Here is a 15281-nt window from a genome sequence, read left to right on the forward strand (position 1 = left end):
AATGCTTATTTATAGTTATATATATTATATACCTATATATATATATATATATATAGTTATATATATATATATATAAATAAATCTTAGGTATTATTTATGGTGGAGTTGTGAGAAAGTTTTTTTTTAATTTGTTTATGGTCAATACGGGCTCACCTGTCGCTGATGTGCTGCGGTGAGAAGTCCCGCTGCTGATGAGTATGCCAAAAATGATTTCGCCGAAGTCCGCGCGGTACGATGTGTTGTCACCGGGATTCCGTTGGGGCCAGATGATTTGGCTGCTCTTTCTGAATCTAATGGGCCCAAACTCGGGGTAGTGTTATTGTTATGGGGTTTTTTCGAACACTGGGGCTTTAGTCGAACACTTTCGCTCATCTTGAGAGAGCCTTTGGTCAAATGGTGCCACACTCGCAAACAATATGTCCTATATATCAGGTCAGTTCACAGGTATTTTTTTTGTGTGACATTTTTTTAAGTGATGTATAAATTTTGATCCACAATAACAGTGAGATTTGTCGCTCTGTGGAAAGGGCTTTTTCAACGTCGATACGGAAGCGATTTTATCGATATTTTTTTATGCAAAGGATTCCAAACGTGAGGCATACTCGAGAATGGATCGGACAAAGGAATTGTATAGCAAAATGAGTGTGGATTTGAAGTGAAAATCCTTACCCACTCTAAGGATACATCCCAGCATTCGATATGCCCTTCCAACAATGTTATCAACATAGTTATCAAATGACAGCTTTATGATCGAGGTGTACTCACAAGTGTCTCACCCCGATTACCCTTTTTATAGATTTTTCATTAATTTGTAGTCGAATACTAAATTATTGTTTTTTCGAGAAAATGTTATAATACTGCATTTCTTAAGATTTAATGAAAGTCCATTTGGATGACAGTAGTGACAAAGGCTATTTAAGTCGTTTTGTAATAAATAAATAAGACGCAAACCAACGAAGCAGTTCACCGTGTATACTGACTTCTCCAAGTTTACGAATAAGGTAGAAGTGCGGTATTTTGTCGAAGCCTTTGAGTAATCGGTATACACAACGTCCACCTGAGATCCATGTTCCATAGCAGATGTCAAATGATGAACAAATTGGATAAGATTGGTCTCCATTGACTTTTTATTGATGAAACCATGTTGTTTCTCATTTAAGATAGATCGTAAAATGGGAAAGATTTGATCGTATATAAGTTTTTCTATACATTAGATACATCTGAAGTAAAGTACAATAAATGAACCTTACAGTAACCGTTTCTAAATATTGGAATAAAACTTGTACCAAATATTTTAAAATTGAACAAATAAGCATAATCATTATTATGTAAAATGTCCTTGGCATGCAAGACTATTTCAAATAATATAAAAAAAAAAATAATCACAACGCACTAACAAAAAATTCACTAAGCTAAAACCAAAGTCTATATAAAGTAAGTATTCGATAAAAGAAAGCAAGCCATATGTAGCGCAATTTACTAAAGCGATTTAAAGAAAGAAAGATTGTTCCTAAGCATTTTTTTAAATCAGCTTTGTTTATAATATGAAGCACAGGACTGTTATCGCAGCGCCGAGCTATTATTGTACAATTCTTAACGAAAAAATATGAAAAATTATTTTCTTTGGCTATTTTTTTTGTGTTCTGTAGAAGCATTTTATTGTTTCGAGTGAGGTGATCATTGAAATATATATTGGAATTTCCCTCAAAGTCAATAAATATTATTTAATTTTAATTTGGATTTTCTTGCTAACGTTAAGAAATCATCCTTTCTCCAGCGGCGCGCGCCCGCACCGAGCGCAACGCAGCAGCCGCGCGTCGCTCCGCAGTCCGCAGCTCGCCGACGCGAACGACACACTAACTATCACAAACAACACTAACGACCACTTCTGCTATAACGAATTTGGCTTGGCGGTTAAAGTTTTCGAAATCATGTATAACGGTTTTAACCGTCGTTATGAATTCGAAAATGCGAAACACTTTAAGGTGACGCAGACAACCGCACAAGTCGGCTGCCTGAATCGGAATGTCGTGTGGAAACACCATTCACATACCTCCGGGTGCAAATAAAGAAATGCAAAATATACAATGTCTTAATATCAATATTTTTTAGGGAGGTGTAATGATTAATACTTTTTTTAAATGAGCTTCTTTATATTAAAGAAGTTTGTATAAAGAAAATATGTTGCATGCTCCAGAGTGAGCCCTGCGAATAACTTTGGCCCCAAAAGGAAATGCCGCTAACGACTTTTTTTATGTAAATTATGTGTATGTATTTAAAATTGTAATATCAGAATCTGATATTACAATTTATATTACTTTCGGAGTCAGAGGTCCACCACCTATGTTGTTTATGTAAAAACCCTAGATTTAGATAAAACTGCCAACTACAATTGTGTACATGTATTGGGTGTAAATAAAATTAATAAATTTTATTAACACCCAATCTCACTCCAGATTATAATAGGTTTGATCCGATGAGTCTCGCTTTTATTGGGTGCAACTCTCGTCATAAAATCAATATCGTTGGAAGCATTGAATTCGAAACCTGTTACTTTACAGACCTTCGTAAAATTTCCAACAGATTTTCATTTTTTTTTCTCTGTAATACCATAAATTTCAACATTCGTACGACGCGCCCATTGTTCTCGATTGTTTTGTTCCAATTCCATATTATCTAAGCGTTTTCTTAAATCTGCTAATTCGTTGGATTGATTCGACATTAACTTTTAATTCTTTTCAAAATTCATAAGCTTTGAATTTAGTTCCTCATATTTACTGTTCATAAATGATAAAGAATCCTTTAAAGCAGCAATGTCGTCTTGTATTGGCTTAAGATAGGTAGACATCAGGTTATCAATCTTCGATTCAATATTCATTGTAAATTTAGCGAGCTCTGATGATATAATAAATTCAATATCATCGGCAGAAAGTACACTTGATCTATCAGCTAGTAACTCCAAATTTGTAATTGAGTGCCCTCTTCTAACCGTCACATTGTCAGATTCATCTTAATTTTGAATAATATTAGTAGCTATTGAATATGTGTATCTTACGGGGGTATTATCACTATTGAGGCGCCTAACTTTAGCGCACGAAAGACATATCCAAGTTTTTCTACATTCGGACGACAAGTCTTTATCTTCTTATGAAGGGAACAAGCACAGTAAATGATAATTACATTTGCATTTTATACACGCAACACGGTCCGCAGTGCCACCTGTTGTCAGCGAATTTCATATTGTGTGTTTCAAATACTCATACGATGTAATATACAATTAAAAATTCGAAAGACAAATAGTAAAATGGGCTGCAGATTTCTTGGAATCGAATTCGTGTCGCCGGCGTTTGCGGCCGTAGTTTGTACCGCTAGACCTAGACCAGTTGGCTGGTAGGTGATTGTGATGAAAAACAGGCACACTATGTGAAAGTTAAAGTTATTCTTGCTGAACGAGAGTACGTGATGAATACTTGCATATAAATCAACATTCTTTGTAACTTGTATACGTAAAGAATATTTATAACACGAGAAACGGAGTCAATAAACACAGTCACACAATCAAAACCACAACAACAACAATAGATGCACCAGATGATTTAATTAAGGATAATTATTAGATCCTGAGATAAAACGTATTCGAAACTTTGGAATTAAAACAATATAATTATGAACCAAAAAATAACACATCTGCTATGTACAACTACCGTGCGCATACTGTGCTTATATGTTCTTCGACTGCTGTGTTGTGAGCTTGATCTCGAGCAGGGTTCGATTTGAATGTTGCTCGAGTGAAGCTGCTAAGATCTCAACGCGGTCCGCTGCGTTGTACCATAGGGTTCCATCGTCCGCTCGCAGGGAACGTATGGGGGCTCTGGTGCCTGTCAGGTTTCGGCAGAGACGTGAGAGAGTGATCGACTTTCGTCTGCGGCATTCTCATTGGTTTCATCCCATGTGCGGAATCGGTGGTCGCTCATTGCCTCTGCAGTGTGATCGTTTTAGCGTGAGGCAGCGGGTTCGCTGCCACAGCTTACGTAATTTTCTCTTCCGTGATAGGATTAACTATATATAGCCTTATATGTTGTGGTATTGGTGTGAGACTTCCTGCGTGTGTGTAGCTGCCTCGTGGGCATTACGTAAATTATCTCTGACATCCAAAGCGTGGTCTTCTACCTCATCCGGGTTTGTCGCTGGCTTCACCTTCGTGCTTTCCTCCAGTTAGGATGCTTTCCTCAACTACCTTCATTTTAGGTGCTGCAGATAGGACAGTAGTGCCTGCCCCGCGGTTTCGTGCTTACCGTTTGTAGACGGGGAACTGGATGTTGTTCGCCTAGTGTGCGCCACTACAGTTGTCACACGTCGGCGCGTCCTCTCTTTTTGGCTCGTATTAATTTGCGAGGTGTGCACCTCCGCAACGAACGTATGCTCGCGGACAATGGCAGCAGTGTGACGAGTGTCGGAATCCCTGATACATGTGGCACTGTGCTGGGCATTACTTGCTCCTCCAGGCCTCTATCTTGACGCCTATCAAACAGAGTAACTCAGTTGCTTGGTAAATGGCCGACTAGAGCTCGGAAGTCTCCTTTATTTAGGCGAAATAGATACACCCGAGGCGGCCTTTTCTTGCCGTTATTTGTTTGACCATTTCCAGTTCAAACTTCAGTTTGCGTAGTTCATTTACGACTTCCTCGGCGGTGGTGTTGAATGTTAGTCCTCTAATTGCCTCTTTCAAGCTTCTCTCCACTGGAAGGGAGTATTAGAACCATGACACGTTCTCCTCGCTTTCCAGGGCCGTGAGGTACCTCTGGATGGTACGGTATTCGTCTACCGATTGCGGTGTAAAGCGTACGCCTTTTTGATATGTGCGCTTGGTGGTCGGCCGAGTTTCGTTCTGATCACCCTAAAATGGTGTGCCCAGTTCGGTAGACTCTACCCCGGGTGGTGGGTATTTTGGCTTCCTTGCGGCTGCCTTGTTGCCGAAGTCTGTGGCTTCGGTGGTTTTGGTGTTGGTGGTCGTGGTGGTGATGGTTGAAGTGGTTGGTTCTGCGACCGGAGCTGGTGCCTTTGTGCGTAAAACATTGGCGTAGTCCTTTCTTGATCTGGAAGATCTGGAGATCTGGAAGAAGCAGAGTTAGATTTTTCCTCCGAACCAATGACGAGTTCAGAGGTCGGTGTCTTAGTACTGGCTGGTCGGCTCTTGCCTTCAACCCCTGTGACAGGGTCGTTGGCGAGCACGGCTGGTTTCGCTCTAAGCGAAAGCTTGTAGGAGGTGAGGTATCCCGCCGAGTCGAAACACGGTTGTAAAGCAGCGTGCCGAAGCACACTAGGTATACGGGAAAAAATCTCGGGTCAGAGCTGACTAATAGAGTTCACTGCTCGGCTGCTAAACCAAGACTGATGACCCGTGAAACTTTTTTTTCCTCAACGAGTATATGCTGTTGGCCCTACTGGCCTTTACAGCGTCTCGAAATTTGAGCCGTCTCGGGCTATGCGTGACGTCCATTCTGAGGGTGTCTCCTACGAGATCGCACCTCGGCTCAGGACGTAGTCGTTGGTGTGGTAAGTGCTACTGCAAGAAGCACCATACTATATCACGACAAGTCATGTCACTTGTCGGGGAGCTGGTTTCCGCTGGCGGAAACGGTGTATGTATGTCGGGTATAGTTTCTTCTCTCCGAAGGAAGCGTTTGTGACAATTATCCTGTCTTCTTTATCGTCTGGGACGTGCATTGGACGCTTGAGTCTATGCGGGAGACCTCTGAGGTTAGTAGGCCTGTACTATCAGCAGATTACTATGTCATTTAACTCTCTCAAAATGCGCCGTAGAGAGCATCTTGAGGTGTTTGGCGATCGAATCGATTTTGAAATCCTTGTGTAGGTCGATATTACGTACCATGGCGAATAATATACGAAGTAATAAGTAATATAAGTATATATATATAAGTATATAAATAAGTAATAATAAGTGTAATAAATATACGAAGGAAGCGATTTTGGATTATCTGCAATCGGTTGATTTGATAAGCTGTAGAGTGGGCAAATACAAGGCTCGCATAGGTCATAATGGGACGTATGAAGGTTTTGTATAATGTTGTTTTATTTCTATGGGACATTTTACTCCAACTACTAGACTAGCATCACATAAAGGCTTCCTAATGCGAATGCTGCTCTGTTGCGCACTCTTTTAATGGAACTGGGACAGGGACTGAAAATTAAGTCTCCTGTCGAGAGTGACTTCTAGATAATTCACTTCGGATTTCCACGGGATAGGTTGGTCTAACAGGGTTATATTTCCCGGATTGCCCATATGATTTCTAATGTACATTACATGGGTTGCGGTAAATATTAGGTTTAATAAGTGTACTGCTACACTTTTGTCCGGATTTACTTCGATTCTCCACTTCCGGAATTTGAGGCGCTTAGTCATTACTGCCGTTGACGGCGTGGTTGTGTATAGCTCGGTATCGTCCGCTAAGAAGGCTAAATTAGCTCTTTGCATTGGGTTTGCAATGTTGTTCGTGAATAACGAGTAAAGTATCGGGGATAGTGCGGAACCCTGAGGGACTCCTGTTTGATGTGGTGAGGTGATAGTAGGTACCTACGACTCTGTAGCGGAAAATACGATTCGTCAAGTAGTCTCGTATGATGAGAACGAGTCTGTCTGGTAATCCTAAAAGTGTAGTTTATATAATAAACCATTGTGCCAGACTTTGTCGAATGCTTTCGCTACATCGAAGAATAGGGCTCCCGTTGAGGTGATTTTACTGGTGGCGAAACCCTTGAGTATGTCTTCCGTTAAGCGACGGACCTGGTTGACGCACGGTGCTCAGCTCTAAAACCGAACTGCTCGTTAATCTGAATCTGTTTGGCCTCTACGTGGGCTTTGATTCTTGCGAGGATTACTCTCTCGTAGACCTTTCCGAGAGTGTTGGGGAGGCTAATGGGTCGATAGCTCGTGGGTTGATTCCTGGGTTTCCCTGGTTTAGGGATTCCTATGACTATGGCTTCTTTCCATTGGTCTGGAAAGGAGCATCCTGCCAGAAGGGCGTTGAATATTAGCACGAGAAGTGCTATTAGTTGTTGCGGGAGGCGCTTAATGGCTTTATTACTGATCCGGTCCGCACCGGGCGATTTTTTGACTTGTAATTTCTTGACTATCGATTCGATCTCCTCGACTGATGTCGGTGACAACGGTTCGTCCGTTGGTGGCACAGAGCTGATGTTATCTACTAACTTGTCGATCTTTAAGAGGTGTTCCTGGTCTATCGCTTGCTTGCTCGTTGAGCATTGTGATTCTAAATTATCGGCTAAGCACTCGGCCTTATCCAAGTCGTCTGTTGCGGGCGGGAGATTCGGGCGTAACAAAGGAGGCATGGTCGCGGCTCGTTCGCCTTTGAGGGATCTCGGCATCGTCCAAAACGCTGTGTGCGATGGCTTGATTTCCCCTAGGCGAGTACCGTAATTATCATCACGGAATTCGCTGAAACGGGCTTTGACGTCCCTCTGAAGGGCCCAGAGTTTCCTCCGGTTTTCTGGTGACGGAAAAGCGTCATGAGCTCGTGTGGCGGCGTTTTTCGGCGTGATAGGATTTTTCAAGTCTTCAGGGAGCTCCCAACGCTCGTTAGGGCGAATTTCGACCTCCCTGGAGCACATGTCTATTTTGTCTTGTGGTGGTGTCGTATGTGGGTCGTGAGTTTAATCGCGGCCGCTTTTGCAACGTCTACTGTTTCAATTCTGTCTGGGATATCTTTTAGAGACTGTGAATCTAAGGACTGGACTTGTTGTGAGAATTTATGCCAGTCGATGATGGTTTTAGTTGGACGGTTAAGTGGATCATCTAGCCCTAGCTCCACTAAGACTGGGCGGTGATCTGAGTCAAACACGGATAGTGCCTCGATTGAGCGTAACTGCAAGGTCACGCCTTTCAATATCACTATGTCGAGTACGTCAGGTTTATCTCTGCGGTTCTCCGAGAGTGGGAACCGAGTGGGTGTCGTAGGAGCAATGACGACAATATTGTGCGACATATGGTGAGACAAACGATCTAATGTTTTACCTCTAGCATTTGTTTGGAGTGAATTCCAGTTGGGGTGTTTACTGTTTAGGTCGCCGGCTAAAATGACCGCGCTACCCATTGATAGAAGTGACTTAAGGTCAGTTTCTAGGAGCTGTTTAGTCGGTGAGAGGTCAACAGAGGCTAGGATAACGAGCTGGTAGCCCATCATTACTTTACTTATTTGACAGCTTGACGCTTGGCGAGGCGATCCTTCGAAACAAATGTTCGGTGCTCACAAAGGGTCGGCGCACACAAAGGGCGCGCAGGTAGTCGCACCTGTTGTGCGGGTCGGCTTTATTGAGAATTCTTGTGTCGGGCTTCGTCGGTAGAGATATCCGTGCGGGACGGAGGTCGGAACGAGAATGATGATTTATTAATTATTTTTTTTTCCTGAATGAATGTGTGCTGTTGGCCCTATTGGCCTTTACAGCGTCACCGGGCGTTGGGGTGAGTACTGGACTCCGTCTTGAATTTCGAGCCGTTTTGGGCTCTACATGACGTCCATCCTGAGGATGTCTCCTACGAGATCGCACCTCGGCTCAGTACGTAGTCGGAGGGGAGGGAAGCGCTTCTGTACAAAGCACCATACTAGATCACGACCGATTTCGTGATGTCGCAAGTCTGGGACCTCGTTTCCGCCGGCGGAAACGGTGTATGTGTGTCGTGTGTAGTGTTTTCCCTACGAAGGGAGCGTTTGCTACAGTTATGCTGTCGTCTTTGTCTTCTAGGACGTGCATTGGACGCCTGAGTCTGTGCGGGAGGTTACCTCTGAGGGAGGTATATGAGCAGGCCTGCGCTATCAGCGGATTGCCGTGTCGTTTAGCTCTCTCAAAATACGCCGTAGAGAGCATCTTGAGATACTTGACGATCGAATCGATTTTGAAGTCCTTATGTAGGTCTACGTTACGTACGTACCATGGCGAGTTGGTAGCGATACGAAGAAAGCGATTTTGAATCATCTGCAGACGTCTGATTTGATACGGTGAATAGTGGGCAAAGACAGGGCTCGCATAGGTCATTATGGGACGTATGAAGGTTTTGTACAATGTCGTCTTATTTGTAAGGGACATTTTACTCCTCCCACATCACATACAATCTTCCTAGTACGAACGCTGCCCTGTTACGTACTCTTTTGATGTGGGACTGGAAATTGAGTCTCCTATCGAGTGTTACTCCTAAGTATTTTACTTCGGATTTCCACGGGATAGGTTGGTCGAACAGGGTAATGTTTCCCGGGTTGACCATATGATTCCTAATATATGTAGGATTGCGGGTGAAGTGTACTGCTATACTTTTATCCGGATTAACTTCGATTCTCCACTTCCGGAACCAATCGCCCAGTGCGTTGGCTGCGGATTGGAGACGCTTTGTCATGACTGCCGTCGAAGGCGTGGTTGTATATAAGGCGGTATCGTCCGCGAAGAGGGCTAAGTTAACCCTTTGGGTTGAGTTTGGAATATCATTTGTGAATAACGAATAGAGTATCGGGGATAGTGCGGAGCCTTGAGGGACTCCTGCCCTGATGGGGCGAGGTGATGACAAGGTGCCTTCAACTCTGTAGCGGAAAGTACGATTCGTCAAGTAGTCTCGTATGATGAGAACGAGTCTGTCTGGCAATCCTAGAGTGTATAGTTTATATAATAAACCATTGTGCCAGACTTTGTCGAATGCTTTCGCTACATCGAAGAATAGGGCACCCGTCGAGGTGGTTCTACCGATAGCGAAATCCTTGAGTGTCTTCCGTTAGACGGTGGACCTGATTGACGCACGGTGCTCAGCTCTAAAACCGAAATGCTCGTTGATCTGAATCTGTTTGGTCTCTACGTGGGCTTTCTTGTTAAGATGACTCTCTCGAAGACCTTTCCGAGAGTGTTGAGGAAGCTAATGGGTTGATAGCTCGTGGGCTCTTAATTCCTGGGTTTCCCTAGTTTAGGGATTCCTACTACTATGGCTTCTTTCCAATAGTCCGGAAAGGAGCATCCTGCTAGAAGGGCGTTGAATATAAGCATTAGAAGTGCGATAAGCTGTTGCGGGAGGCGCTTAATGGATTTGTTAGTAATCCGGTCCGCACCGGACGATTTTTTGACTAGTAATGCTTTTACAACCGATTCGATTTCCTCGACTGATGTCGGTGATAACGGTTCGTCCGTTGGTGGCACAGAGCTGATATTGTCTTTTACCGTGTCGATTTTTAAGAGGTTTTCTGGCTCTACCGGTTGGTGTCTCGGTGAGCATCGTGATTCGAAGCTGTCGGAGTCGGCTGCTGCGGGCGAGAGATTCGGGCGTAACAAAGGAGGCGTTGTCCCGACTGATTCGCCTTTGAGGGATCTTGGCATCGAAGTTGTGTGCGATGGCTTGATTTCCCCTAGGCGAGTAACGTAGTTATTAGTATATAGAAAGAAATCATTAAATACGTCCCTCTTAAGGGCCTTGTGTGTCTTGCGACGAAAAAGCGTTATGAGCTCGTGTGGTGGCGTTTTTCCGCATGATAAGGTCTTTCAGGGCTTCAGGGAGCTCCCATCGCTCGTTAGAGCACATGTCTATTTTGTCGCGTATGTGAGTCGTGATATTAATCGCGGTCGCTTTTGCAACGTCTACTGAGTCGATTCTGTCAGGAATGTCTTTTAGGGACTGTGATTCTAAGAACTGGACTTGTTGTGTGAATTTATGCCAGTCGATGGTAGTTTTGGTTGGACAGTTAAGTGGGTCATCTGGCACTAGTTCTACTAAGACTGGGCGGTGGTCTGAGTTTAATTCGGATAGTGCCTCGATTGAGCGTAACTGTAGGGTCACGCCTTTCAAGATCACTACGTCGAGTACGTCTGGTCTATCTCTGCGGTTCTCCGAGAGTGGGAACCGAGTGGATGTCTTAGGAGCAATGACGGCAAAATTTTGTGACATACGGTGAGACAAACTATCTAATGTTTTACCTCATTTGTTTGGAGTGAATTCCAGTTGAGATGTTTACTGTTGAGGTCGCCAGCCAAAATGACCGCGCTACCCATTGATAGAATGACGGCAAAATTTTGTGACATACGGTGAGACAAACTATCTAATGTTTTACCTCATTTGTTTGGAGTGAATTCCAGTTGAGATGTTTACTGTTGAGGTCGCCAGCCAAAATGACCGCGCTACCCATTGATAGAAGTGACTTAAGGTCAGTTTCTAGAAGCTGTTTAGTCGGTGAGAGGTCAACAGAGGCTAGGATAACGAGCTGGTAGCCCATCATTACTTTACTTATTTGACAGCTTGACGCTTCGATGTTGGTTAGCGGGGGAGGTTCGAGTGACAGGCAGTTCAGTGACCTTTTATAGTAAATAACCGTACCCCCTTTAGCGGAGATACGATCTTTTCGGACGATGCGGTAATTCGCGACGTCCGGATTGCGCGCGCTGGGTTTGAGCAATGTCTTCTGCACTAGCATGACATCGACAGGATGGTTGCGTAAGAAATCGCGGACTAGATCAATTTGTTGGATAAGACCGTTTGCGTTGAATGTTATTAAGCTCAGAGTGCGAGGCTTAATTCTAGCGCTGGCCATTGAGCTTAGTAAATGCGTTCAACTGAGTGAACAGGGCTGCGTATTTGACCAGCAGGCATATGAAGTTGCCTGCGTCTGTCTGCGTCGTCGAATATTCATCCAAGAATTGTTGGATGCCGTCTAGGTAAATTTTGCCGCAAAACGTGGCAAATTGTTGTAGGTTCGCCGTGTCCTGTTTCTGCGAACGCGGCTGCCGATTGTAGTTTCCGCGAGGCACAAGGTGACGAGGCGGTGCCTATGTGGTCTTACGGACCATGGGCAGACCAAGCGCCTCAGGCACCCTAAGGGGCACGCGTGGGTACCTGAGGGGCTCGTATAGGTGCCTGAGGGGCTTGAGTGGGTGCCTGAGGGGCTTCGGTGGGCGCCTGAGGTGCTCTACCCGGCCGTGAGGTGGCCCTTCTAGACCGCTTCTTGCCCTTAGGGTTGCGTTTGCGCGGCGCCTTGGGACACCCGCGATAATTCGCAGGGTGACCCTCGGTTTTGCACAGAACACAACTCCCTCCGAGTTGCGTTCTGTGCACCGACTACTATACTAAATATTTTTATTGTTAGCTGTAACTTTTGGTGAAACAAATAATGCAATAAATGATTAAAAATAAATGTAAAAAAAATATTCTATTCAAAAAATGTTCAGCTCGAAATCAGAATCGACGTCGTCCCATAAACTTGAAATATTCTTCAAATTTTCCTAAGTATTTTTGTTATTTAGTGGTCCTCGTTCCTCCATATGATTTATTTATTTTCTACACCTTTTTTATTTTCTTCATTTTCTGTTACTACCACAATGTTGCGATCTTTTAAAATATTGTCAGTCGCCTTGATTACCATGTTAGACAATACCTGAGGCTTTTCTGAAGAACCATTCTGAGATGCTGCTTGTTTAATTGTAGCGCGTACTCCATCAGGTGCTTTCCTTTCATGTCCTGATATACATTCCATGTAACCCCACGCATAGAATTTTGGTATTGACAAAGAGAAGTATAACATAGAAAATCTTTTTGTTTCGTGTTGACCTATATTTTTCCATTTATTGTATGTTTATTATTTGTATTTAAATGCTGCTCCCATTGTTTGATAGATTCCGTGTCCAATTTCGAAACAACTAAGTAAACGACAATGCTTTCCAGGTCTCATTTCAAGCTCCTAATTGCATTGGCTGACTCGAAAAGAAAAAAAAAAGTTGAATTTCCTTTGTGGCCTAAATAAAAACCACGTAACAGCATTGTAATTAATTATAACTCTTGTCATTGTAACGCCGATCTAAGTGCTTCCATGCTTCCTCCTAATTGGCATCGTTGAAAAATTGCTCAGCAGATTTAACTCTTCTCTACACAAATTGCACTTAAGATAATGCAGTTTCTGTACCGAAGATATTCTCTTATTTTTGTGTACTAGCTGTAGGCTGCGGCTTCGCTCGTGCTAATGTATAAGGAAAGGATAAATGAAAGTTTGGAAGTCTATGATTTTAAAGTAAGAAGCATGAAATGTCATTCTGGTTAGTAAAAAGTAAGGTTAAGGGTTTTTTTATTTTTAGATTGATGATTATTCTTTTAATAATCACCAGTGAATTAACTGTGAATCCCTGTAATTTGACTTAATATATTTTATTTATTTATTTTATTTATTAATCCTTTACGGCACACACATTTTATAGTGACTTAAATGGCATGAAGTAAAATTTATTCCAATCTACGATTCTGTTGCTTAAATACCCCGGCATCTACCCACGCCGTTGGATATATTTAATAGTGTAAATGAGCAAGCGTAGCCAATTTGCATTAGTAGCAGTGCGACGAGTGTCTGAATTGTTGACTTCTGTGACATTGTGCTGGACCTTTTTTGTCCATCTAGGCCTTAGTTTTTACGCCTGTCGTACAAAGTAGATCTGTTACTTCGGGTTTGCTCGAATTTGGGGGTCTTAAGTTGGGCGAAATAAATACACCCGTAACGGCCTTTCCTCGCTGTAATTTGTATAACCACTTCTGGTTCAAACCTTAATAGTCGCAGTTCTTCTTCAACTTTCTCGGCGGTGGTGTTAAACGGTAGGCCTCTAATGGCCACCTTCAGACTTCTTCCCGCTGGGAGGGATCCGTAGGAGAATTATGATACGTTTTCCTCTCTTTCCAGGGTCGTGAGGTACTGCTGGATTAACCAATTAATTTTCTCGGTTACGAAGTCTCAGTGGAAGGAATAAAACCTACTCAAGCCCGCATCGAAGCGATATCTAAATATCCGAAGCCGAAACCATCGTCGAATTACGCAGATTCCTCGACATGCTCAATTTCTATCGAGACTGTTTGCCATATCCAGCTGAACTTCAACAAAATCTCAACAAGTACTTACACAATCGAAAACAGAACGATAAAACTACTATCGAGTGGACACTGCAAGCCGACGCAGCGTTCGAAAATTGCCGCCAAAGCATTTTAAGAGCTAGAACTCTAACGCATCCAATTTGTGGTAGTCATCTCAGTATCATGGTCGACGCTTCTGATCACAGTCTCAGCGCCGTAATACAACAAAAAGTTAATAATAAATGGAAACCTCTCGCATATTTTTCAAAAGCAATGAGCGCTAAACAACGCCGTGAATATATTCGTTCGTGAATTGTTAGCAATCTTTCCAGCTGTTAAATACTTTCGACGACTTGTTGAAGGATGCGAATTAAGTGTTCACTGTGTACACTATTCATACACAAGTGTACAGTTTAGAAGCCGCTCGCCTACGATTTGCATTGCCAAGCTTAAAGCACAGACACCACGAAGAGAACGGCAACTACACTTCATAATTCATATTGTGCCTTGTGTCAAAAATGCTAACAATTTCCATGAAATAAATCAAACTATTAATGAAGTCCACGAGTGGCTAAGTAGTAATAATTTATGCTTAAATTTGAAAAAGACTAAATTTATGATATTAAGAAATAAAAAATGACATAAATATAATACTGTGACATGTGCTAATGAAAATATAATACAGGTATCTGCAATATCCTTTTTAGGTATGCATTTAGATGAATTTTGTACTTGGAGCCGCAATATTAATAATTTATTCAATAAAATTAATAAATTTGTATTTGCCTTAAGAAGAATAACTAGAATTATTAAATTCAAAAACAATTACTTTGAGATTAATCAGAATATTGTATCATTTAACGTTACACGTTTATAATACGTTGCCATCTGACATTAAGGGTCTGCCTTATTTAAGATTTAAGAAAAAATTACATGACTGGTTGGTTGATAAATGTTTTTACGTGGTAAAATAACTCCTTTTTTAAATAAGTGACATTTATTTATTATGTAATGAAATTTCTTGTAATTAAGCTAAAATAATTTTAATGTATAAATTAAGTTAAAATATTTGCATGTCATAAAGACAGTGACTAAACATGTATATTATGTTTAAAAAAAACAGAAGTTAATTCTATTCGAGCATTAACCACATACAAAGTGATGAAAACAAAGTCTTCGACGCTCTCTCACGTATAGAAGACATCCAATGTCCAATTGTAATTGATTTTACGCAATTAGAAATCGATCAAAATAATGATGAAGAACTAGAAATTAATTAGAAAACAATCGAACTTACGATTCGCGGCCGTTACGATGTCCGGGATAAGCCAATCAATAACATTCGAGATGTCTACCGATACACCGCGAACGTACCTACCGAACGCATATCGCT

The sequence above is a fragment of the Nymphalis io genome, chromosome 29 (genome assembly GCF_905147045.1).
Source record: "Nymphalis io chromosome 29, ilAglIoxx1.1, whole genome shotgun sequence".
Classification (NCBI taxonomy): Eukaryota; Metazoa; Arthropoda; class Insecta; order Lepidoptera; family Nymphalidae; genus Nymphalis; species Nymphalis io.